The sequence below is a fragment of the Malus sylvestris genome, chromosome 9 (genome assembly GCF_916048215.2).
Source record: "Malus sylvestris chromosome 9, drMalSylv7.2, whole genome shotgun sequence".
NCBI lineage: Eukaryota > Viridiplantae > Streptophyta > Magnoliopsida > Rosales > Rosaceae > Malus > Malus sylvestris.
In genome coordinates, this window is record NC_062268.1 from 32890772 (window position 1) to 32918330 (window position 27559).

General features: G+C 37.9%; 1 long non-coding RNA gene and 1 pseudogene across 1 annotated transcript in view; one reads left to right on the forward strand and one right to left on the reverse strand.

The window, feature by feature from the left end:
• Nucleotides 1-6636, forward strand: part of LOC126634517 (uncharacterized) — a 44069-nt gene extending 37433 nt beyond the window's left edge. The window contains exon 2 of the long non-coding RNA XR_007627372.1: nt 6466-6636. This is a non-coding gene — a long non-coding RNA (uncharacterized LOC126634517). The remainder of the gene's footprint in view (nt 1-6465) is intronic.
• LOC126634488 (uncharacterized) overlaps nt 1-27559 on the reverse strand; it is a 219169-nt pseudogene that overhangs the window by 189581 nt on the left and 2029 nt on the right.

Consider the following 27559-nt stretch of genomic DNA (forward strand, 5'->3'; position numbering starts at 1 on the left):
TCTTTGACAGGACACAACTTCCAACCCCATGAGTTGCTGCAAATTCTTAGCCACAGAATAAGGTTTTAAGTATTGCAGTCCGTGACAACTCCGTATGGTCAAAAAGGTTAGATTCCGAAAGGATATCAAAGTTGAAGCTAGATTCTCTAATCTACCACATTTGATCAGCCTTAGAACTTCCAAGTTTGGAAGAACAGGGCCCCCTGGTTGGGAGTTTTCCATTCCTAGATGAATCAGCTCCGGCATTTTGGTGAGCTGCAAAACCTTTACACGTGGGAGGATCTCAACTTCATGTGTTTCCCCTCTACTACTTCCTTGGTGGTCGTGGACAAATAATTCTTTCCAAGGAGCAGAGAGCACAACAAGCATTTCAGTATTCTGTAAATTCTCAAAGAAAACATCTGACTTGGGATGTGAAGTAGCAAAAAGAATTGTCTTTACTTTACTCAACAACTCTGTCGGGAGTGGACCATACCGTTCATACCAAATCTCCGTGTTCCGGTCCAACATCAACACTTCCAAGTTGAGGAATGACTTACCCTGAAATATAATCAACAATAAGAGCATACTTTAAAATATTTTGAAAAACTGGACAAAACATAATAACTTTAATATTAAAAAGGTAATAAATGTATTTACTTGATGGTGTATGTTAAACTAGTATGTAAAAATCACATAAAATTTCGAATATCAAAAGAGTTGTGTACAAGTATGGTTACCTTCTCAATTAAAAAGAAAGGTTGTTCCTTTGGTATTGGGTGGCCCAACTTAAACTTGTCTTGATATGTTGAAAATTCAACAGCAAAAATTTTCACACCACCACATTTCTTGAACTTTAATATGTTGAGTGATGGCCAATTAGAAACATGCAGTCCTGGATAGAAACTCCGAAGTTGGGGTAGATTATCAAATTCCATATTTGTTACTTTAGGGAACTCGAACTCCTCGTATGTCGTTTGTGGTCCTTCTTCCTTCACAACAATTTCCTCCATTAAACCACAATTCTTGACACTGAAATTGTTTAGCTGCTTAAGATCTTTGGTCACTGAGGTGGGAAATACATTTTTCAAACTCTCACATGAGTCTATCCAAACTGAGTATAGATTTGGGCACTCAAAACGGTTCAAACTGAATATAGATGTGTCATATACCACCTGTAGTGACTGGCAATGCATTATTCGTAATAACTCTAGAGCATTCAATCTACCCATGATACTTGGCCCAAATATATTAATTAGACTGTGGCATCTACGAACATCCATAATTCTGAGCTTGCCAAAAGAATCTGAATGAAGTTGGTTGTGGAATATTGTCTTCAATTTAGGTAAGTCCTGTATCCACAATACCACCAAGCTAGGAAATCCTACCTGTCAAATATTCATTTTAGACCTTGTGAACAAACCTTTCTTCACAAGAGTGGGACGCATGCATAAGTTAGAAATAAAAGCATAAAGAAAAGAAGTGAACTTATAATTCACCTTTTCATCAAAGAGCTCAATATCTCTTTCTTCTTTGTTGGTTGTAATATTTTCACTCTTAGCATCAAAGATGAAAGTCTGCAGTTTAGTACAATTGTCTAGATTCAGATACGCCAAAGACGGAAATTTAATGTAACTTCCTGAGCTGAATCTAGCAAGGTTTGGAAGATGTTGTAACTCTAGATGGCTTAGCTTATCAAACATGTCATCTGTTTTCTCCTCATTTCCCACTATCTCTTCCATGATTTGACAATTAGATATTTTGAGATTTTTGAGTTGTCCAAGACATTTAGCCATGGAACTCGAAAACAAAAATCTTAAACTATCACATTGATGCACAATCAAGGTTGTTAAGTTGGGCATCTTAACCTGCATAGCACATAACAAAATTCATGTTTATTTAAGAAAATTACAATTTACATCGTTGTTAGCCGTATATATTCTAAATGGTTAGATATAAAGTAAATGTCATATACTTAAAAAGAAAGCTACTAGGCTACTAGACAGATGCATGTCCTTGTACTTTCATTAATTAGCAAAGAACAAACTGAAGTAAAAAACCATCTGAAAAAAAATATATATAGGGCCAAAATTATGTTAATTTAATTTTAAATTTAAACATTTTTGTTTTCGACAAAACAAAAACCTATTTTATTTTTAAATTGATACCAAAAACACATTATTGTGAAAGATCATTATGGTAAGTGGTGAATCAATCATCCTATTACTTAAAGCCGGGTTCAAATTTTCTATACCTAAAATAAGTGTGGCTTTTTGACAAAAAAAAAAGAAAAAATAAATAAAGTATGATCTCTTTATGACACGTGTCAATACTTGACACTTGTACACAAACGTAACCTTAACATAACTCTAGCAAAAGTTAAGAAAAAGAAGCCGCCCAACCTCCTCTCTCTTCCCCAAACACAACAGCAGCAATGGCAATTGCATCTCCTTCACACATTAAATCCTTAAATCAAACCCAAAAGCCTCGCCCTTCAATTTAATTGCTCCTTCAAACTATAGGGGACGACCAAATTTGGGAAGATTGAAGAATAAATCCTTTTTGGTGCAAAATTTGTTGAATTTACACCCTTGTCGATCGAGAGTGATCTCGACGTCACCATCGACGATCTCCTATTGCAAATCCTTGGGGTCCTTGCCGTTGACCGTGCAGCCCACCGAGATGTAGGTTCCAAGAATCTCCTTCACCGTTCCCGCGAGCTCCTTCGGCCATGGATCTGTTCCTCATAACCGTGGTGATCTCGATGACGTCATCAAGGGAGATGCTGCCGCTGTACTTGAAGAGGTGGCGTTGATTGGTGGCGGTGATTGGTGGCGTTGGGAGGGAAGGAAGGAAGGGGATGGGAGAGATACCCAGTACGCTGGGCTGCGCTCTGATTTTTTATTTTATTGGGAGTTAACGCCGTTAGGTTTAGTTGAGTAAATGGACAGATGTCAAAATTGCATGAAAGTCAGAGGTGTCACATGCATAAATGGGTGCACAAGATTTGACTTGTTAGTTGAATTTCAATAGTTGAATACCGTGGGTTATCAAAACCTGATAACTTAAATATATCATTTAAATGGTTTTGGCTCATTGAAAAAATAAATCTTAAATCTTAAAAAGGAATCTTAAAAAAAAAACCATGGGTTATCAAAATAAATCTTAAAAAGAAATTAAAAATTCGAAGAAGAAAACTACTTGGAGAAAGAATCATGCAACCATTTTGCTAGAAAAATAACAGAGAAAGTACCTCTCCATTACTGAAAAGTCTCGGTGGTCCACCAACTTCTCCCTCCAAAACGATTTCGTCGGCATCTGTACCAATCGTTCGCTTGTCTTTGGAAAAGAAACCAATAAGCTTCGGTAGATTCCGAAGTGTCAAAGATTTTAACTTTTGAAAGGGCTCGCCTACAAGTTGGCCATAACATACACTTTCCAAAGTCACAAGGTCTTCAAGAGTTAGAGATTCCAGGTTGGGGAAGGTATTATGAGAATAACTCCAACTGACGAAGTTAATGACATATGTAACTTCGTCGTTGTTTTGGACATGGAGACACTTCAGTTGTTCCACAGCATCACTGTCAAATAGAAAGGAAATAATATTCCCACTCTCCTTCCCATCCAAGTACAATTGCTCACATCTCTTTACCAGCAACTTTATACCTCGGTCGAATTGATTTCTCCTGGTGAGCTTCAGTTTTAGCATGTTAGAGGAGGTTCCGTACGTGTCAGGATACTCCCAACAATCACCGATAAGTATGTTGTATCTTTCCAACTTATCGGAGAACAAGTTCGGTGGAAGAAGGTCAGCATCTGGAACATGTATGTCTAATGCAGTTAGTTCAGCCAAGTGCTTCAGCTCTGAAACAGTAGCATTACTTCCTCCGCTAGTGGGACCTTCACCCTCCCATTGCTTAAAGCTTTTTATTCCCATCCTCAAGTCTTCTAGTCTTGTCAAGCTTGATATAACACCAGGTAAGATCAGAACAAGTTCAGAGCAACCGGTCAAATCCAATAATTGTAGCCTTGTCAATTGCCCTATTTCTTTGGGCAACTTTTTAATCTTGGACTTTAGGAGGCTAAGAATTTTCAAGTTTGTTAGCTGTCCAACAAGAGTTATGTCTACCAACTCGCATTGATCTAAGCACAATGTGTGGAGATGCTTTAGGGATTGAAGAGATGGAGGTAGTGACTGAATACTGAATCTGGTTACATCCAGCACTTTGAGTTCTTTCATCCCTTCAAAAAATTTGCTTGGGATTTCGTGGGAGTTGCCAATACTACCAATATCCAGGATCAACAATTTTAATTCTGGGCATTCCCAAGGTACTTCAGGAAGCCTGGGGATCTTACAACGTTTTAAGGACATCCTTGTGCATTTTTCAAGGAAATCCTCAGTTGGCCATTCTTTCACCTCATCTCCATATGCTCTTGAAAAGGCTTTTTGATCAACAGTTGCAATCCGGACAGCAACATCTCGTACAAGTTCATGCATTCTAACAGTGTCATCGTCATAGCTGTCCTGCAATAGGCAAGAATTTTTTAATTTTTTAACCATTACATTCAATGAAGTCCGTGCCTCTTCCACTGTCTCAACATTTTTTATCAAACCCAAACCCATACTATACTTCAACAAGTCACTGAGATAATTGCAGCTACTCCCACAAAGCAAGAACAATTGCTTAAGCTCTTGATCCTCCAATTGTTCGTAACTCCACTTTAGAGCCAAGAATGCTTTTTCATTCAACTCTTTCTTGTCAAATCTTTTGAAACTTCTCAACGCATCTTTCCATTCCTCCAAACTACCATCCCTTAAAGCACTTGCAACTGCAACAACCAAAACCGGCAAACCTCCACATTTCTTTGCTAGCTGGGTTGCTTCCTTCAGTATACGGTTGTCTTTAACAACATCACCTGCCATCTTCTCAAACAAACTCCAACTTTCTTTTTCGCTTAAAAATCCAAGTGGAAATTCTTTTTGGGTACGCATATCAGAGAAGAAAACTTTTTTTTCTCTAGATGTCAACAATAACTTACAGTTCGGCACACCGACAAGTCCCACAGCCTCAAAGTCAATTCTTTCCAAAACATCATCTAAAATGACAAGAGTCTTCCCATCTTTTATCCTGGCCCGTAGGAGACTCGCCCTTGTTCCCATGTCCTTTGATTCATCAGCATCCATGCTCAACTTTCTGGTAATTTCATTTTGAATTTTTTCATTGTCTTTTTTTTCTTTCACATTTAGTATTATAACCACATCATCAAATAACTTCTCTTTCACAACTTCTCTGTAAACCTCTTTGGCAAGTGTTGTCTTCCCAACGCCCCCTAATCCGTACACCCCAATCCTGTTGATATCAGGTTTTTTCAGTTCTGTAACGATATCCTTCACCATAGAAATCCTGGATTCAAAGGCCATGTACTCGTCGGAGGCTATGGCAGATATGTCTTCTACGGGAGCTTTGTAAGAAACACTGGAGAATTCTTTTTTTTTATTTTCATGTTCTTCAATCTTTTTCATCAGTTTTGTTGCCTTCCTGCTACGTTGATGATAGGATATCAGATTAGGACATATAATGAAACACTTTGTCTTTGCGCCTTCATCATGCAAGAGTGCTTTTGCCTCCAGAGTGGTCTTCTCCGCATCTGACTGCCATTTCTGGACATCAGCTTCCACTTTTTGATCAACTTTTCTTCCGACTTCATCAACTTCATGCTTCATCCTTTGTTTGACAGAATCAAAATTCTCCAATTTACTCTTTAGATCTTCGAGGTTGCTTTTGTAGAAAATGATATAACCCACTTGGCGTGCAACTGGTCCAATTGTGTAGTCAATTATTGTAGGAATGATTGCAGTGAGTATATCCATCGCCATGGCACCTTCAGCTTACCAATTCGTCTGCTTCTCTGATCTGTTGAATATATACGAATCCAAAATAAAAAAAAATATATATATATATATATACGAGAAAGAAATCCTTATTTTTAAAGCAGATGAATTAAAGAATGAAACAATAGGTCATACCTTTTGATCGAGACTAGACTTGAAGAGAAACAGAGCAGTATGCAAATCATTTTGTTTTCTTTTGCATCTTTTGAGAAATCTGCTTAGTAAAAGAAAAAACAAGGTTATATCACACTTGCAAATAGATGTCGAGACCATGAACAAGTTTTCACATACAACTTTTTATACTAAAAAAACTTGGTTGCTACAGAACTTAGGTAACTGTTTTCAAATCTTAAAAACTAAGAAAAACATATATAATCTGCTTTGAATTTCACTGAGGCATTTTAAAAAAAACACCATATCTGCACGCTTAAAGCCGGTGCATGAGGCAGAGAACGAAATGTAGAACAATTTGCTCGTTGAAGACCACCAATTGAAGTTTGTACCACAGAGCTACTGATCTAGATGGAACGATGGAGTTGACCCCCGATTCTCAACTGCGAAATCCAGGCAGTCATGAGCTCGAGCAACGCGAGGTTAGGAACAGAGACAACCTCACTCTGAAAGGTCGAGCAGAGCTAGGAGGCTGCCAAGTGTCTGATTTTGTTCATCTTGAAGAGAATTCAAATTTTTATTTATTTACAAGTATGATAATGGCAGCCATGGTGATTGGTCCTAGACGAAGGGAGATTGAGGTAACAATGATGGAGAGGGGTGGTATCGTATCGGCGACGTTGATCGAGAATTTGGTGATGGTGATGATGCCGAAAATGGTAAAGGTTGTGGTGGCCATGGTGGTGGAGGTGACGACGTGGAGATAGCAGCGGTGGTGGTAGTAGTGATAATGACGGCAATGATAGTGGGAGGTGGTGGCGGTAAAGATGGTAGCGATATTGGTGGCGATAGTTGCAGTGGTGGTGAGGGTGGTGGTGGTGATGGCTGTTGGAGTTGTGTCCTAAAAATTAATAGCGCAATATTGGATATCATATAACAACTCCGGTGAGATTCCGTATTTAGAAAATTTATTTTAGGGAATTGTTATTGGTACTCCAAAAATCTTATTTTGCACTTTAAATTTTCTATAATTAGAAAGAAAAATACACTTATGAGAAGTGTAGAATGAGATTTTTGAGGTGCTAATAACATTTCCCTTATTTTAAAAGAGCTATTTTGAATTGTTTTTACATACATACATACATACATACATACATACATATATATATATATATTAATTAATGAAATTCCTTTTGTCAATCAAAAGATGATGAAAATACTATTTAATCTTCTATACTTAGTCTTCTATCACACAAAAAGGGCAATAATGTAATTTTGCAGATCCAAATTTTACTGGTTTTTTATTAAAGCCGCACCTACATATGATGTTAAAATATCTCCAATATTTAAAAATTAAAAAAAAAAACCAAAAACAAAAACCTCCCTCTCTCTCCACGTTCTCTCTCTCCCCCTCTCTCCTTCTCATTTAAAAAAAAAATGTTCATACACACAAATTATGTAGGCAAATGCTAGTATATGTGTGTGTGTTTAGATTTGCGTTGTTTGCACCGGCTGGTGATACTTTGTTCCATAGGATAGGACCAAACATAATTTTATGTTATTAGAATCTTGTTTGCCACCCACACCACCCAATGGTATTCTCTTGTATGTTGTCGTCTTATAGATGAGAGATCCACTAATAGTAATAGCTAGAGACGACATGCATGCAAATGATAGTTCATTTGCATGAGAAAAGAAGAACAGTAAGGGAAGGCCTGTCAAATAAAACTCTCCCCAAACACCCACTATCTTGCTAACCAAACATACCATTTTTTCTCTTTTACTAGTATCCAAACATCCATCTTCCCAGTTTACCAACAACAACAACAACAACAACAACAAAGCCTTTTCCCACTAAGTGGGGTCGGCTATATGAATCCTAGAACGCCATTGCGCTCGGTTTTGTGTCATGTCCTCCGTTAGATCCAAGTACTCTAAGTCTTTTCTTAGAGTCTCTTCCAAAGTTTTCCTAGGTCTTCCTCTACCCCTTCGGCCCTGAACCTCTGTCCCGTAGTCACATCTTCGAACCGGAGCGTCAGTCGGCCTTCTTTGCACATGTCCAAATCACCAGAGCCGATTTTCTCTCATCTTTCCTACAATTTCGGCTACTCCTACTGTACCTCGGATATCCTCATTCCCAATCTTATCCTTTCTCGTGTGCCCACACATCCCACGAAGCATCCTCATCTCCGCTACACCCATTTTGTGTACGTGTTGATGCTTCACCACCCAACATTCTCTGCCATACAACATCGCTGGCCTTATTGCCGTCCTATAAAATTTTCCCTTGAGCTTCAGTGGCCTACGACGGTCACACAACACGCCGGATGCACTCTTTCCATCCAGCTCGTATTCTATGGTTGAGATCTCCATCTAATTCTCCGTTCTCTTGCAAGATAGATCATAGGTAACGAAAACGGTCGCTTTTTGTGATCTTCGCTAGATTGCTCCGGTCATTAGTGTGGATAAGTATATAAATGGATAGAGATAGGAAAGCAAACACAAGATGTACGTGGTTCACCCAGATTGGCTACGTCCACGGAATAGAAGAGTTCTCATTAATTGTGAAGGGTTTACACAAGTACATAGGTTCAAGCTCTCCTTTAGTGAGTACGAGTGAATGATTTAGTACAAATGACATTAGGAAATATTGTGGGAGAATGATCTCGTAATCACGAAACTTCTAAGTATCGGAGTGTGGTGTCGTCTTGACTTGCCTTATCTGTCTCATAGGTAGATGTGGCATCTTCTCTGGAAGTACTCTTCCTCCATCCAGGGGTGGTATCTTTAACTGGTGGAGATGCACAAGGTAATGTATCAATTTCACTTGAAGCTTACTTGTAGTTTCAGGCTTGGTCAAGCGCGATACAAACCATGTAGTAGGAGTCCCCCAAGTCGCCGAGCTAGGGGGTCTGCTGAAAGAGGTGACAGACAAGGTAAGCAATCAGAGCTCCGACTGATTGTTCACCTTCTCCCCATCTTGCAGCAGCATGAAGGATAAAGAGAAGAAAAATGAGAAGAGATGATATGAGATACTTTTGCTTTTGAAGAAGTAACTTTCCACAGGCTTATTCTTGAACTGAGCTGGAGGGTTTTCTGGTTTCCTCCAGAGTATAAGGCCGACTGAAGAATTTGAGGGTCAAAACAAGTCCATCAAATCTAGAGTACGTTCCACCCTGCTGATATGGGATACTTTTGCTTTTGACAGAGTAATGGATGTATCGGCACGTGTGCTGTTACGCTTGTCTCCACATGCTTCCTTGTATCCTTCGCACTTGCCCTATCTGTTCCTCAAGCAGATGCGGAATCTTCCCTGGAAACATAAGATGTTGAAGATGAGTACTCGAGAGCAATGCCAGGTAAGTAATCAGGTAAGGGGTTCCAGGCAGTCAGTTCCTGGCTGGAAGCTTGATTCCAAGTGCTGACTGATTGCTCTCTTTCTCCTTGTCTTGCAGGTAAAAACAAGGCCAAAAGAAAAAACAGGGAAAAAGCATGATATGGGATACTCTTGCTTTTAACCCTGATGATATGAGATATTCTTGCTCTAGTATAGCTTGTTTGCAGAGGTATTATCGGGGGGAAAGAAAGATGAATATTTCGAAAGGCTTTGTTGGGAGTGCCCTCTCAGATATGATGAAGGGTTGAGCATTTTTGCAGGTCTGCCTGTCCGTTGGGGATGGAGGTCGACATATATAGGAGTCTCCCTAACAACAAGTAGTAATGCTATTCCTTTACCCTGCTTGGTCATAGCACGGTAGTGGGAGCTGCCAGTTTCACATGTTTTAACTCTGTCAGAGCACTTTGAAAAAGTGGTCTGTGGTATCTGGCTCTCGAGATTCGGAGAACGATGCCTCTTCGATTTTTGAGAAAGCAATCATGTTGGGGGTCTGACTCTCGAGATTCGGAGAGCAGTGTCTCTTCGATTTTTGAGGAAGTAATCATGTTGGGAGTCTGGCTCTCGAGATTCGGAGGGCGGTGCCTCTTCGATTTTGGAGCAAGCAATCTTGTTGGGAGTGTTGTCTCGAATGTGAGTAAAGGTTGGACATGTTTGCTAGTCTACCTTGCCACGAAGCACAAAGGTTGACACATAGGGACTTTCCAATTATCCAGCAATGGTACTGTTCCTTTACCCTCTCTTCGATTTTGAGAAAGTAGTCATGTTGGGAGTCTGGCTCTCGAGATTCGGAGGACGGTGCCTCTTCGATTTTGGAGCAAACAATCTTGTTGGGACTGTTTTCTCGAATGTGAGTAAAGGTTGGGCATGTTTGCTAGTCTACCTTGCCACGAAGCACAGAGGTTGACACACAGGGACTTTCCAATTATCCAGCAGTGGTACTGTTCCTTTACCCTTGTGGGTAATAATATGGTAGCTAGACCTTCAAAATTTATGTGTCTAAACTTTGTTAGTGCTGTTTCTTTGCTATTCTTTTACCTTTCTTGGTCAGAGCGATGTAGTGGGAGCTGCAAGCTTCACGTGCTCAACTTTGGCAGAGAACTTTGGCAAAGTGATCTGTGATACCCATGAGTTATTGTTGCGTCTGGGAAGTGGGTGATTGAACAGTAAGATTCATGTGCTTTCTACTTCACCAGAAGTCTTCGACAGAATGCCCATAATTTCTGCAAAGCTGAGTGTGCGTGTGACAGGTGCTGACAAGGCTAGAAAAGTAGGTGCCTCTTTGATTTCTGAGATCGGCCCTCGTGGTCTCTGAGCAGCCCAGCTTTTGAGAAAGCGAGCGCCTCTTCGATTGATTCGGAGAACGGTGCCTCACCGATTTTTGAGAAAGCAATCATGCTGGGGGTCTGGCTCTCGAGATTCGGGGAGCAGTGTCTCTTCGATTTTTGAGAAAGTAATCATGTTGGGAGAGTGGCTCTCGAGATTCGGAGGGCGGTGCCTCTTCGATTTTGGAGCAAGCAATCTTGTTGGGAGTGTTTTCTCGAATATGAGTAAAGGTTGGGCATGTTTGCTAGTCTACCTTGCCACGAAGCACAGAGGTTGACACACAGGGACTTTCCAATTATCCAGCAATGGTACTGTTCCTTTACCCTCTCTTCGATTTTTAAGAAAGTAGTCATGTTGGGAGTCTGGCTCTTTAGATTCGGAGGACGGTGCCTCTTCGATTTTGGAGCAAGCAATCTTATTGGGAGTGTTTTCTCGAATGTGAGTAAAGGTTGGGCATGTTTGCTAGTCTACCTTGCCACGAAGCACAGAGGTTGACATACATGGACTTTCCAATTATCCAGCAGTGGTACTGTTCCTTTACCCTTGTGGGTAATAATATGGTAGCTAGACCTTCAAAATTTATGGGTCTAAACTTTGTTAGTGCTGTTTCTTTGCTATTCTTTTACCCTTCTTGGTCAGAGCGATGTAGTGGGAGCTGCAAGCTTCACGTGCTCAACTTTGGCAGAGAACTTTGGCAAAGTTATCTGTGGTACCCATGAGCTATTGTTGCGTGTGGGAAGTGGGTGATTGAACAGTAAGATTCATGTGTTTTCTACTTCCCCAGAAGTCTTTGACAGAATGCCCATAATTTCCGCAAAGCTGAGTGTGCGTGTGACAGGTGCTGACAAGGCTGGAAAAGTAGGTGCCTCTTCGATTTCTGAGATCGGCCCTCGTGGTCTCTAGGGAGCCCAGCTTTTGAGAAAGCGAGCGCCTCTTCGATTTCTGAGATCGGCCTTCGTGGTCTTTGAGCAGCCCAACTTTTGAGAAAGCAAACGACTCTTCGATTTCTGAGATCAACCCTCGTGATCTCTAAGCAGCCCAACTTTTGAGAAAGCAAACGCCTCTTCGATTTCTGAGCAGGCACCTCTTTGATTTCTGAAGCTCCGTCGAGTGCAGATTTTTATAGGGGCTGGCATTAAGTTCCAAAGCACACTTGAATCTCCACCAGTAGAAGCTTCATTCTTGCACTTCTAAGATCTTGATTTGTCCGACCTCTTCTCTCTTCAACACCTTTGAAAATGTCTGGCCCCTCCGACCGTCGTTTTGACTTGAACCTTGTTGAAGAGGCAGCCCCGCCTTCTCCAGACAACATATGGCGCCCATCCTTCGTCTCCCCAACTGGTCCTCTTACCGTTGGGGATTCCGTGATGAAGAATGATATGACCGCTGCGGTGGTGGCCAGGAACCTTCTCACTCCCAAAGATAACAGACTACTTTCCAAACGGTCTGATGAGTTAGCTGTTAAGGATTCGCTGGCTCTCAGTGTTCAGTGTGCAGGTTCTGTGTCTAATATGGCACAACGCCTATTTGCTCGAACCCGCCAAGTTGAATCATTGGCGGCTGAAGTGATGAGTCTCAAACAGGAGATTAGAGGGCTCAAGCATGAGAATAAACAGTTGCACCGGCTCGCACATGACTATGCTACAAACATGAAGAGGAAACTTGACCAGATGAAGGAAACTGATGGTCAGGTTTTACTTGATCATCAGAGATTTGTGGGTTTGTTCCAAAGGCATTTATTGCCTTCGTCTTCTGGGGCTGTACCGCGTAATGAAGCTCCAAATGATCAACCTCTGATGCCTCCTCCTTCTAGGGTTCTGTCCAGTACTGAGGCTCCAAATGATCCCCCTCCGGTGCCTTCTCTTTCTGGGGCTCTACCGACTGCTGAGACTTCTCCTAAGCAATCTTTGTGAAGGCTCCCTCTTGTGTGTTTATTTTGACTCATGTATATGTACATATTTGTAGCTTATCGGGGATATCAATAAATAAGCTTTCCTTCATTTCAACGTATTGTGTTAAATACACCAAAGCCTTCTTCGCTAAGTTCTTTGAATTTTCTTTTGTTGAAGCTTGTATGTTGAAGCTTTCTGAGTGGAGCATGTAGGTTGGGGTAGTGTTCCCTTAATTTCCCGAGTGAGGAAAACTTCTTGGTTGGAGACTTGGAAAATCCAAGTCACTGAGTGGGATCGGCTATATGAACACAATTGAGTCAAAAAAAAAAAAACATTCATCTTCTCTCTCACTAAGAACACAATTGACAGCTACCATACCTCCACCAACCATCTCCCTCCCCTTTCTCCCGAAGCCATGGCAGCTCCATCCCCTAAATTTCACCACCCATGACAGATCATATCCATCTTACTAACCTTATGAAGGAAATTTCATCCAGAAGAAAAATCACGAAGGAGGTTGAAATTATTTGGGGAAATTTGGGCTTCTATACTGCCGTGAATTCCATGACGAAGAAGTTCGACGACGACAATGGAGTGCTGCCATGGCTTCCACGATAAAGAATAGGAGGATTTTGGGGCAGGGTCGACAGAGAAAGGTTGGAGGAGAAGTGGGTGGCACCGACGGAGGAGACGAGGTTACCGGAAGCGTTGGGGAGGACAAGGTTTATGGCGCTGAAACCATGGCAGAAAGCAAGGAGGAGTGAGGTTGGAAGAGGGAGGCGTTGAGGAAGAAAGGGGATGTTTGGATGTGAGGTTAATATTTATGTTTGGTTACACATTTGTAAATTAAAGTTGTAACAGATGTTTTGTTCTCATTGGGCCACTTTATGTGGTTAGTATTTTGGGTACTGACTATTTAGTACCTAAGTATTGAACCAGTATTTTGGGTACTGACTATTCAATACCCAAGTATTGTCCTGGAATGAGAACAGCAGATAATTAAAGAACGGAACATTTCGACATTGTCAAATAAAAAAATTAATCAAGGTGTGTTTAATGTATAAAGTGGCGCGCAGATAATGAAGAGATTTTATGTTTTTCTCTTCTAATGTTGTCAATAAATGAATTTTAAGCCATTGTCGGTTAGGGAGAAGAAAATGGAAACATAAGAAGGAAAAGAAGATGACAACTAATCATTGTTCAGGAGACGATAAGTTCGACAATCAGTGGTGCGTAAGAGCAAGAAAGGATCAAACTTTTCTCAACTTGGTTTTCTTCATTTTATTATGCATTTAGTTGCAATTTCAATTGTGTTTAGAAATTAATTTTTTTTCCCTAGAGCTATGAGGTAGCCTAATCATGATTGCTTCCACTAATACAAAATAGGGTTTTCATGAAACTTGATAAAAATTTTAATGACATTCTTTTATTTAAAATGTTATTAAGATAATAATATGACGCAATTTAAAAAAAAGAAAAAAAGAAAAGGAGACGTGAGTGAAAACGTGGTGTTTATCGTTTTCACCCAGTGTGAATTCCCCACTTTCTCAATGATCTCCCCCAGCTACCCGGTTTGGTTGTTCTTTCAAATCTCTTTTTCACTCCTCAAACCCTAAAAGTTCAATGCTCTTCTACTTCTTTCAAATCTCATTTTCACCCAGTATCTTGTCTTCCTTCCAATCCTATTCATCAATTCGACACACTCTTTGTGAAATGATAAAAAACTAATCAGCATATTGTGAAATTATTCCATCCCATTATCGTCAAACCAACAACCTTCAATTCTTTATTTTTTATTTTTTTTACTTTGCGTTTATATTCCAGCAGTTTTCGCCTTTTAAAGGTATGCGCTTTAACTTTTGGAAACCCTAATCTTTGTACATATTTATTTGTGTATGTACACACACACACACACACACACACACACATATATATATATATATATATATATATATATATATATATATCAACGTATATGGATTTTTGTGGTTGGATTATTAGATTATTATTAGATAGGTTTTGCTGCAGTGCTTGGAATTTTGCATTTATTGGCATCTCCACTTCTGTTGGTTGTTTTATTTCTTTCATATTTTTTATATTTCTTTGAAATTTTTTTATTTGATTTGATTTGTGCTTCTTTTAAAATTTGTCACATTGTAAATTTCAACTTTGTTTATCTTAATGTGCTATTTGTGTGCTATGTTAATTTAAGTTAGATTGTGAATTTCAATTTTGATTTCATTTCGTTTACACATTTGTCAAATATATTTAAAAGATTTTTTGAAACAGGGTTGCAATTTGGCTGCACAGAGGGACACTAATAGATTCTTTTTTCTTGACATGATTATGAACTGCCTCGGCGAGAAACAGGTAAAAATGGTCTTAGTTTACCGGCTCAGCCCGGTTAACTCCTATTTACTAATTAATTTTCCACCCAATGCAATCCCCGATGTGTTCTTATCGATTTAGATGTCCTGAGTAGCTAAAAATTAGTTAATGATCCTCACATAAAGACTAGTAGAGAAAGAAATGGTGGTAAAAAAAGGGAGCGGGTTGGGGCAATATGGTGTGAAGTGGAGACAGGGAGAGAGAGAGAGTGGGGGAGAGAGAGTTAACAACTATTTAGTAGAAATTAATTTATAAAAGAGTTAATGACGGGACCGGACAGTGGACAGAGAACATGTTACGTTGATCGTTTTGAAAGGACCTTGAAGACAATTTGGGTACCAAGCAAATAACTATGACCGCAGTAAGTAATTTCTGTCATAGCTTCTTTGTTCCATTTAATTGTGGATTAAGGATTCTTCTTAAATAACTGTACTTTTGACTGAGCATCCTTCTTTGTTCCAAATTCTTTCTGGCCTAATGAGTAGCCTATTTGATTGTATTTAACTCTATATATCATTCAACTATAAGTTTTTTTCGACTTTGACATTTTTATTGGTCATTGTTGATCATTTATACAACATGGTGTATGTTCCTAACATTGTTGAAAACTACGTGTTCAGAATATTGTCTTAATCGCTAATTATTTTCAATTAATATATGTGTATAAAATGGTAGGGGTTATATTTCAGTGAGTTCAAGAACTTGGACATGCACTACCTGCAATTGGGGATGCTGATAAGGGATACCTTCTGCAAGAAAGTCATCATTGACAAATATAAACTTTGAAAATTAATATTGAATTATGTGTGATTGAAATTTGTTTTTTGTCATCACACGTTCTCTTTGATTGTGATTTGTTGCAGTTCAAAGAAAAAGCTACATACACTTAACAGGAAATTGATGCATCGAGAATAGAGTGAGTTGAGTATGTTGATGACTTCAACCCAATAGATAAAACACTAGACTAGCTAGTTTGTGAAATTATAAATTAAGTGAACTTATAGTTTTATTTCAGTAGGAAAACTCTACACATTTTATTAAATGTGTTGATTGTGAGATTGTCTTTTGTAATACCTTGGTGATGGATAAATTACAAAATTATGAAGCAATACTGGTTTATTTGAGGTAAATATCTTGCTTTCTAGATGAATTATGTAGGTCTTGTTTTTAAATTAAAAATACATTATATATGTGATCAAAGTACAATTTAAAAAAGAATTGGAATTAAACAAGGGAAAAGTAAGGAGTGGGAGAGAAAAAGTGTAGGAGTAAAACTATGGTGACTTGTGGTGAGCGAAAAAAAAACTTGTTAGTGTGAATTACTTTAAAGGAAAACTAATGAAAATGGCTTGAAAACTTTGAGTTTTAATGATAAGGACAAAATAAAGGGTAAAGTGAATAGTACCAGGTTTGACTTTTAAGTGTAAAAATGTGGTTTTTCGTTAAAGTGAACAGTACCGTGGGCTTTTCGTTAAAACTCCCTTACTTTAATGCCTATATCTTTTTTTTAATCTAATCTCAATTAGGTATAAAAGGGTATAATAGTAATTTTATTAGTTTTGGTTGACCAACAAAGTTATATTAATATGCAGTTTAGAGACATATATAATGAAAATTAATGATTTTGTGTTTGGTAGTAATGTTTTTGCAATGTATAAGATAGAGGCAGTATTGGTGGACATGGTGATTATAGCAAGAATTTGAAGTGCAAATAACAATTCTTAAATCAAAATAACGTTTTCCAAATGAAATTAAATTTTTGAACAATTAAATTTTTAGAATGCAAATAATAATTTTCAAACGATATTATACAACGAAAAAAAGTACATACCAGAGCTCTTGATAGAAAAGTTTGCAACTCTTTTCATTTTGTTTATGCTTTCTTTTGGAGACAACTGCATATCAAAAGCAAAATGAATGTTATATTATTTCGAGATCATCAATGTACGCACGATTTACGAGTCCATCGCAATTTTCCAAAGGGGTGTGATATCCACACATCCCATTTTACTTCTCACCAATGTCTTAAAAATCGATATTATTGGCGATATTTTGCCGATAATATCGTTTTTTTGACCGGCCGATATTTTTTTGAGTAAAATTAAAATATCTTTAAAATATCGCGATAATATCGCTAATATCACGATATTAGCGATATTATCGCGAATATTCGTCGTCGTCGTCACCGCCGGGAGGTGAGAAAGGGAGGAGGAAACCTCAGGTGGTGGGTACGAGCTGAACAACAGCAAAATCAAATCCCCCAGGGTGTAGAGAGACCGTAAAAAGGCCCCAAGCAACTCAGCGGAGTTACAGAGAAGAGATGGGGGGGAGGTGGTGATGGTGCTCGGCGGAGTTGCAGAGAAGAGATGGGGGGGAGAACCGGAGAAGGATCGAGTTCGAGAGACTGAGGGAGAAGAAGAAGGATGGAGAGACTGAGGGAAAGATCCAGATCGAGATTGAGATTCGAGATTCGAGAGAGACTGAGGTGAGGTGACCCAGCATAATGGATGGACTACAGAGAGACCGGACCGAGGGAGAGAAGAAGATGGAGAGACCGAGGGAGAGACGGAGACAGAGAGACCGAGGCAGAGAAGGATCCAGAAAGGCTCTGTGTTCTACTTGTTGCGTGTGCGTGTGAAGGAGACGGAGAGACTGAGGGAGAGAATGAGACGGAAAGACCAAGGGAGAGAGAGAAGGATCCAGAAAGGCTCTGGGTATGCGTGTGTGCGTGTGCGTGTGCGTTTGTGCGTGTTGCGTGTGCGTGTGTGCGTGTTGCATCGTGTGTGTGTGTGTGTGTGTTGCAGAGTGTTGCAGAGGTGAAAAGAGGTGAAAATAATGTACTAAGTCACTCATGTATCTTACCATGCAATGTATAAAGTGTAAAATATTGTACTAATTCATTATATATAAATGATTATGGTGTGTTTAAATTTCTTTCATTAATTACTACATATTTTCTACACTCACAATGTTTGTCAGCTCGCTATATAATCAACTTGATAATGTTAAATCCATCATGCAATGCATTTCTTTCCAATTTTTTGTGATAAACTAATAGATAATTGACTAAATAAACATCCTGCAAAGTTTCAATAAAAATTTCCAAGTTTTTCTTACAATTTCCGTGGTTTCCATATAATTTTTATCGATATCGATATTATCCCGATATTTCCATCGATATTTCCGTGTTTTTGGACTACCGATATTTCTGATATTACCGATATTTAATACTTTGCTTCTCACACACCTTTTTAATTTTCGGCCGTCGGATCGGATGAATTAAAGAAGATCAACGGACAGAAATTGCCAAGGAGTGTGTAAGAAGTAAAATGTGGTGTGTAGATAGCACACCCCTTTTCCAAATAGTTCTTTGAGTACAGATGAACTTTTGATTGATTTTAAGAGAAATATTAATTAAATTATATAGAGCATCATGTGAAAAGGGTATGATAAATGTCTATAAAAGCAGATTTCATTCTTCTAGACAAATAATTCAACGTGAAATCTATTTCTCTTCCTCCCTTTGAAGTGCTATTTCTTCTTTGACATTACCACATCTAAACTACAAATAAATAGAACCCTCTTTGTCAATCAAAAGAAGGTGAAAAGACTATTTAATCATCTTTCACAAAACAAAATTTTGTTATTTTTGTTTAAACCTCACATACATGTGATTTTAACATCTCTAATTTTCTAAAAATTAAAATAAATAAATAAATAAATAAACATCTCTCCCTCCTTCCCAATTCCACGTTCACTCTCACTCTCTTCCTCTCTCCTCCAAGTGTGTGTGAATATGCTAGTCGTAATTAATAGTCTAATGATATTAGAGTTTGGCCACTTAGGGCTGGTTTAGGATTGTGATGCTTAAAAAACAAAACAACTTATTAAAAAATTTGGAACATCAAATGTGTTTAGTACTACGATCTAGTGATATTCTTCTTCACTTGGAAGTGAAAGGTGGTTCAATTATCGCAAAGACAAATTTGAATTACATTATTGCTAGCCCATTAAAAGGCTAGCTCGAGCCCTCCATTGTAGATAATACCGTTTGTTAATATATATATTTGTTTTCATTGGGCCACTTCATGTGGTTAGTATTTTGGGTACTAATTATTTAGTACCCAAGTATTGTCACAGAATGAGAATAGCGGATAATTAAAGAAGGGAACATTGCGGTAATCAGCCTCAAGTCGACCAAAGGTACAAGAGAAAACATTGTCAAATGAAAAAATTAATCAAGGTGTGCTTAATGTATAAGGTGGTGCGCAGATAATTGAAGAGTTTTTATGTTTTTCTCTTCTAATGTTGTCAATAAATGAATTTTAAGCCATTTTCGGTTAGGTAGAAGAAAATGGAAGCATAACAAGGAAAAGAAGAGGACAACTTATCATTATTTAGGAGACTACAAGTTCGACGAACAAAGGTGCGGAAGAGAAAGAAAGGCTCAACATTTTCTCAACTTGGTTTTCTTCATTTTATTATGCATTTAGTGACAACTTCAATTATGTTTTGAAATTAATTTATTTTCCCTCAACTATAGGTTGAACAACAATCTCATACCTCATATTTTAAAAATTAAAATGTCATATCCTATCTTATGAATTTGTTGCAATGTTAGACATCTGTCAATTTGTTTGCTAATTTTACTGTTAAGGACTGATGTGGCTTAGAGCAGGACCCACTCTTTGGCCCAACTAGGTAAAAATATTAATTAAATATTATAAATTAAAGATAAATTATTTAAATATTTTTATAAAAAACATATGGAACCCACCCCTATATTTTCTCTTTCTCCTCTTCCTCTTGATTCATTTCAATGGCGTCCTTCTCCGTCCATCTCCACCTCCCTTCCATGGAGCTCCTCCTCCTCAAATCCTTGCCGCTGAACCCACCTCCTATAAACCCATTAGCTTCATCCATCTTTTCCAATCCAAAACCTCAAAACCTCAAATCCCTCCCTGTTGGCACCAAGATCCTAACTTTACTCTCCAGACACTCTCTCTTTGTCACCACGCCGCTCTCCGGTGTCCCAATTTCGCTCAACAACGTCAAGATAACTTCTAGGTTGCCCATTTACGATGACAGGTTCCTCATCATTTTCAGAATCAAGAACAATCTTAATCTTTATCCCCTTATCGTCATCATCCTCGTCGCCTTCACCAGCGGCATCTTCTACCTCTACTTCGCCCTTCCCCCCCTCCCCTTCCACATTCCGGCTTTCTACCTCCTCTTTTCCAAATCCTCAAATTCGACCCATACCCAGGCTTGAACTGCAAAAAAAAATATGGGTTTTTTCGGTCCAAATTTTTTTTTTTCTGGGGAGAGAGAAGGAGAGTGGTGAAATTTGGAGGATGAAGGTGAAATTTTTTTTGGGGAAAGAGGAGAAGAGTTGTGAATTTTTTTTTTTTTTTTTTAACTCAGCCGATTTGAATTTCTGAGAAAAATACGAAATGAGTTGTGAAATTTGGAGGATGAAGGTGAAGAATGGAGGAAGAAAAAATCTCAAGAAATCGTATGAGAGAGAGAGATGAGAGAGAGGATGTGAGAGAGAGAGAGAGAGAGAGAGAGACTGGATTTGAGAGAGAGACCGGATGTGAGAGGAGAGAGAGACCGGATGTGAGACGGGAAAGAGAGAAGGGGTAGGTCCCACATGTTTTTACAAAAATATTTATATCATTTATCTTTAATTTATTAATATTTAATTAATATCTTTATCTAATTAGGTTAGGGAGTGGGTCATTAACAGACAAACTGACGGAGGTCTGATATTGCAATAAATTCGTAAGATAAGGTATGATATTATAATTTTTAAAACATATGGTATGAAATTGTGGTTCAACCTATAGTTGATGTAGTTTTTTGTAATTTACCCTTAGTTTTAATTTTTATCAAACAAAAATATTCTTAGTTTATTAATAAATAATTAATTTTTTATTCCAGTTGGCAAATGAGTGGGTCATACTATTGCCACATCATCATTTAACAGTCAAATTGACAGAAAATTTAATGGGGGTCTAACATTGCAACAAATTCATAAGTTGTGCTATGACATTGCAATATTTAAAACATGAGGTATGAGATTGTGGTTTGACCAATAATTAAGGTAATTTTATGTAATTTACCCTTGTTTTTAGTATCATTTTTGCACCCTCTTTTCTATAGAGCATGAAAGTTCAAAGATTTTGTAATTTTTGGGATGTTTTCAATGAAAGAGCATATCTAAATCTAAGAAACTACCCACCTTTTGTCTTCTTTTGAGATTTCTGCAGATTTCTTTGCTTTTCGGCCTTTCGATAGTCTCAAAGGCTCAAAGTGTTGAATATGTGACCAAATTATTGTGGGCCTTTAGTTGTAAGCCGAACAGCCCATTGAAGGGGCCTTTTTTATTTGGCCCATGTGCTACCACATGAGGTAGCTAGGGTTTTAATTGGCATCAACTGCTACCCTTTGAAGCCAAAAAAAAAAAAGAAAAAAAAAGAGGAAAATTAAGAGGAGCCGACAACCATATTATTGGAGAAGAGAAGAGAGCTGCTACCCTCTTTGGTTAGTAATCATCCATCAAAGTAGTTGTTATTGTAATAACTTTGAGCATTGTATAGATTGAAACTTATTCACTATATTTCCTTCTCTATTTATTTCTTTGGTGTGAGAGCTACTAGATGTATTGGGGTTTTGGGTTGTGACATTGTCAAAGATTTTGTTAACACTCCCATTTGATTAATAATAGATTATTTGGTGAGCTTCTACTACTTCAATTACATTGACTGTTGAGGAACCTCGTTAAATCTTGATGTCCTTTCTACTTTTGTTCTTGCATTTCATTTGATATATTTCTTGTGGGTTAGCTTGAGTTGGTTTCCAAATTGGTTTGGTGTCATCCAAGCACAACAATTGGTATCAAAACACTAGTTGATCTTGGGTACCGTCTAGTTGCTAAAGATGTCAGATGGGCAAAATGAGAATCCTTCTGGAAGAAACTCTGGGTCTTGCAAGAATTGCGATGTAAAATGCAAAGTTCAAAGTGAAAAGTTTGATGGCACAAACTTCGGGATGTGGCAATGTGAGGTCAATGATGTGTTGGATCAACAAGATCTACTTGCCACTTTGGGAGATAAGCTGAAAACTATGTTGAAGCTGGATTGAAAGAAATTAAATTTATGGACTTGCTCTACAATTCGGTTGTGCCTTGCAAAAACTCATAAATATTTTGTGATACAGGAGAAATTGGCAAATGTGTTGTGGTAGAAACTAGTAGAAAAGTACATGACGATGAGTGCAGTGAACCAACTACACTTGAAGAAAAATCTCTATCACTTCCAATATAGAAAAGGTACAAGAATGATTAGACAACTTGGTGCTTTTAATAAGTTGAATACTGATTTGATGAATTTAGATGAGGATATTAATGATGAATATAAGGCTTTAATATTGTTGAATTGTTTGTTGGACTTATGAGCATTTTGTTACCCACCATTATGCATGGTAAAGAAACGGTAACATTTGAAGATGTGTCAAATGCCTTGATGAATTATGAAATAAGGCATATAGATAAAATCATAATTGTACCTCTGAGGCTTTGTTTTTTAAAGGTAGATCATCGAAGAGAAGATCCTTCTCTAGTAGGAAAAAGTCAGAGTCTCGACCTAAAGGAAATTCTAAAGGTAGAACGAAGTTTGGAAATGGATGAATGTGCTTTTTGTCATAATAAGGGTCATTGGAAGAAAGGTTGTCCTAGATTGAAGAACAAATGCAAAATGGGTTCTGAAGCTAATGTTGTTGAGCTTGAAACTGATTTTTTATTTATTTTTTGTTTCGCTTTAACTCATTCCTCATCATTTGATTGTGCTATTAAGTGGGTGTTTGCTGCGGGTTGTACTCATCATATGACTCCTCACAAGAATTAATTTTCAAGCTTGAAAAAGTTTGTTGGTGTTATTGTTTGACAATCCTTGTACAACAAAAGGGATTGGTACAATTTGTTTGAAGTTGCATGATGGAATGAATAAAGAGTTGACAGGTGTTCGGTATGTACCTAATTTGAAGAAAAATATTATTTCTTTGGGTACTTTAGAATCCAATGACTTCAAGTTTCATTCAAATGAGCACACTTTGAAAGTTAATCATGGTTCACTTATTGTGATGAATTCCTCGATGTGGTCATTTGTATCTATTGCAAGGAAGCACTATGACAAGTGAAGTGTCTATAGCTAAGAAAATTTGGGCATGTCTGATTTAGATACTACTAAACTATGACATATGAGATTAGGCCATGCCGGTGAGAGAGCTCTACAAGAACTTATGAAACAAGGTTTTCGAAAAGGTGCCAAGACTTGTAAGCTTGATTTATGCTAGCATTGTGTCTTGAGGAAGCAAATTAGAGTGAGGTTCGGTACTGCAATACATCAGACGAAGGGCATTCTTGATTATGTGCATTCAAATGTTTAGGGTCCTACAAAGCCTCCCTAGATATTGGTTCATGACCTTTGTTGATGATTATTCTAGAAGGTCTTAGGTTTACACTATGAAGCACAAGAGTGAAGTGTTGAGAATTTTCTTAGGTTGGAAGAAAAAGGTTAAGAACCAGACTGGGAGGAAAATTAAGATTTTGAGATCGAATAATGGTGGAGAACACATATATGATCATTTCCTTAAAGTTTACAAAGAGGAAGGGATTGTGAGGCATTTTAGTGTCAGGGGAACTCCATAACAAAATGGAGTTACAGAAAGATTTAATCAAACCTTGCTTGAGAAGGTTAGATGTATGTTGTCTCAATCAGGTTTGAGCAAGTTGTTTTGGGCAAAAATAGTTACTTATGCATGTCACATCATCAACTGGTTACCCTCAAGTGTTGTTCAAGGTAAAACATCAACAAAGCTATGGATTGGAAAACCATCTTCTAACTATGGTTATATTCGTATTTTTGGTTCACATTTTCATGTAACTGAAAATAATTGATCCTAGAGCCCAAAAGAATATCTTTCTTGGTTTTAGTAATGGTGTCAAAGGTTACAGATTGTGATACCCATCCATGAAGAAACTTGTAATCAGCAGAGATGTGACATTTGACAAAGAAAGTATGCTTAGAGACGCTAAGAAGAATGTGATAGATGTCCAACATGTGGAGCTTGAGAAAGTTACCTCTAGTACTTCATATCTTATTCCGCTGATGTTGAAGCCATTACAAGTGAAGAAGTACGAGATCAAATGTATGTTGAAGTTGAATACTGTTTTCAAGATGAAGAGCAAGTTTCACCTCAAGATCTATTGCCAAGAACAAAGGAAGGAGAAATATTACCAAGCCAACTCGGTATAGTGATTATGTTGCTTTTGCTTTTCCTATTAGCATTGATGAGATTCCATCCAATTTTGATGAAGCAATTGAGAGTGTAGAAAAGAAGAAGTGCTGCAATGCCATGGGTGACAAGATGAATTCTCTCTTGAAAAACAAAACTTAAGAATTAGCCAAATTGCCCAAGGGTATGAAAGTTATTGGTTGCAAATGAGTGTATGCCAAGAAGGAAGGTATTGATAAGAAAAGCAATGTGAGATTCAAAGCAAGACTAGTTGCTAAAGGGTATGCACAAAAGGAGGGGATTGACTACAATGAAATCTTTTCTCCGGTTGTGAAGCACTTTTCAATTCTTATTATGTTAGCTCTTGTTACACAATATGATCTTGAGCTTATGTAACTTGATGTAAATACAACTTTCCTACATGGTGATTTGAATGAAGAGATCTATATGTTTTTAACCGGATGGGTACAAAGTGAAAGGAAGGAGAATTTGTTTTGCAAGTTGAAGAAATCACTTTATGGCTTGAAGCAGTCTCCAAGACAATAGTATTTGAGCTCAGATAAATTTATGAGAGATCAAAATTATTCTAGAAGTCAATATGATCATTGTGTGTACTTCAAGAAGTTGCAAGAAGGGTCTTTCATTTATTTGTTGATAATATGTTGATTGCCTAAAAGAATGTCGAAGAGATTGAGAAATTGAAGAAGCAAATGAAGAATGAGTTCGAGATGAAGAATCTTGGTAAAGCGAAGAAGATCATTGCCATGGAGATCACTAGAGATAGAGCAAAAAGTTTGGTGTGCTTGAATCAAAAGAAATACCTTTGATTCGGAAATTTGGAGTTCATGATTCAACCACACCGGTTAGTACTCTTTTGGCTCCTCATTTTAAATTGAGTTCTCTACAATGTCCTAAAACTGATAAAGAGAAGCTGCAAATGAAAAATATAGCATATGCAAATTTGGTTGGTAGTTTGATGTACACAATGGTATGCTTTAGACAGGACATTGCTCATGCAGTTGGTATGGCGAATCGATATATGCATAATCCTAGTAAAAAGCATTGGCATGCAGCTGAGTGGATATTAAGGTATCTCCATGGTACTTGAGATGTTGATTTATGCTTTGAGAAGGATGACTCTTGTATTGACAACTTTGCAGTTGGTTATTTTGATTCAAATTATGCAGGTAACTTGGATATAAGAAAGTCTACTACATGCTATGTGTTCACTATAACTAAAGGGCAGTTTGTTGGAGGTCTATTTTGCAATCGTCTATTGCCTTATCTACTACAGAAGTCGAATATATGGCAGTTTCTGAAACTATAAAGGAGGCCATTTGAATACATGGACATATAAGAGACTTGGGGGTTGATCAGAAGTAGGTAGAGGTGTATTGTGATAGTCAGAATGCCATTTATTTTACTAAGTATCAGGTTCATCATGCGAAGACTAAGCACATAGATGTGTGTTACAACTTTGGCTTGAAGTCGTTGGTGAAGGGGAGATCATTCTCCAGAAGATTCCAACTAAAGACAACCCCGCTGATATGTTAATGAAGGTTGTTGGTGTAGCCAAGTTTGTTCATTGTTTGAACTTGGCTCACATTTTGCCTATATAAAGATGGTGTTAAGCAATAGGAGTTTTGGAGCATTTGGCTCGGCATGAGTTATTCTCTTGCTAGCTTTCGGGAGTGGTTATGTGTTGATTGGTTTGGCTCGTCATGGCACTTTCAAAATTTGGTCAAGGTAGAGATTGTTGAATATGTGGTAAAATTATTGTGGGCCTTTAGTTGTAAGCCGAACAACCCACTGAAAGGGCCTTTTTTTATTGGCCCGTGGCTAGCCACGTGAGGTGGCTAGGGTTTTAATTAGCAGCAACTGCTACCTTTTGAAATTAGCAAAAAAAAAGAGAGGAAAATTAAGAGGAGTCGACAACACGATTATTGGAGAAGAAAAGAGAGATGCTTCCTTTTTGTTTGTTTTTTTTCTTTTTTTTTAAGTCGAGCGATAGTAAGTTAGATGTTAGATTAGCCAGTGGTAGGGTTTGAACCCACGCCGTCATGCAAGGCACAACATCTTTCCACAAACCATGTCGTCATGCAAGACACAACACATTTCCACTACTGTGGTAAAGGGCCACTTCTATCTGCTGCCCTCTTTGGTTAGCAATCATCCATCAAAGTAGTTGTTGTTGTAATAGCTTTGAGCTTTGTATAGAGAATAAATTATTCACTATATTTCCTTCTTTACTTGTTTCTTTGGTGTGTAATAGCTAACTGGTGTATTGAGGTTTTGAGTTGTGAGATTGTCAAACAGTTTATAAACACTCTTATTTGATTGATAGTGGATTATTCGTGAGCTTCTACTGCTGTAATGACATACTCTAGTTACATTGACTGTTGAGGAACCTCGTTAAATCTTGATGTCTTTTCTATTTTTATTCTTGCATTTCATTTGATATATTTCCTATGAGTTGGCTTGAGTTGGTTTCCAATTAGTTTGGTGTTATCCTAGCACAACCCAAAGCCTATCAAGGCTCTAAAAACTCCATTTAAATCCCCAATAACCTTTTAGTTTTCAGTTCCCACAATCCAATTTGGACTCAAATTCTCAACGAAACCCTCCAAATTCACACTTTAATCAAAGAAAAGTGTTAATTTCAGTTTCTTTTGGTCTCAAATTAGACTTCACAGTATGATTTCTGAAGAGGGAGAAGGATAAGACTTTGGGGCTCCGTCGATTCCACATCCCAATGTTTTAATTTTTAATTTTTATTTTGCATTAGCCAAAAAAAATTTTTGTACAATCATCATCCACGTAGCCCACAACGACAAGTCACTGCATAGTCACCGTCCACGTAGGCACCACATTACGCTTTAATGAAGGTTCGGATGGCCAGATTAACAAAAGTATGAAAATGTCACAAAATTCGGACTTTAGGTACAAGACTGAGATGAAAAAACTTATGTATGAGAGTTTGAAAACCACGATACTTCAAGGTAGTAAAGTGAGAATTACCCTTCTCTAAATGATATTTGGAAAATAGTATTGCAAACAAAAAAGACAGGAGGCTCAAAAGGCAAATACAATTTTGCGTTTTTTGAGTCAAGCGATAGCGTTAGTAAGTTAACTGTCGAGATTTGAACTCACGCTGTCATGCAAGAACACAACACCTTTCCACCACTGTGGTAAAGAGCCACTTGCAATTTTGCATTTTTATAATTACATAATGCATGAGTTAGTTTAATTTTATAATAATTTTTTAATAAAATATTAAAA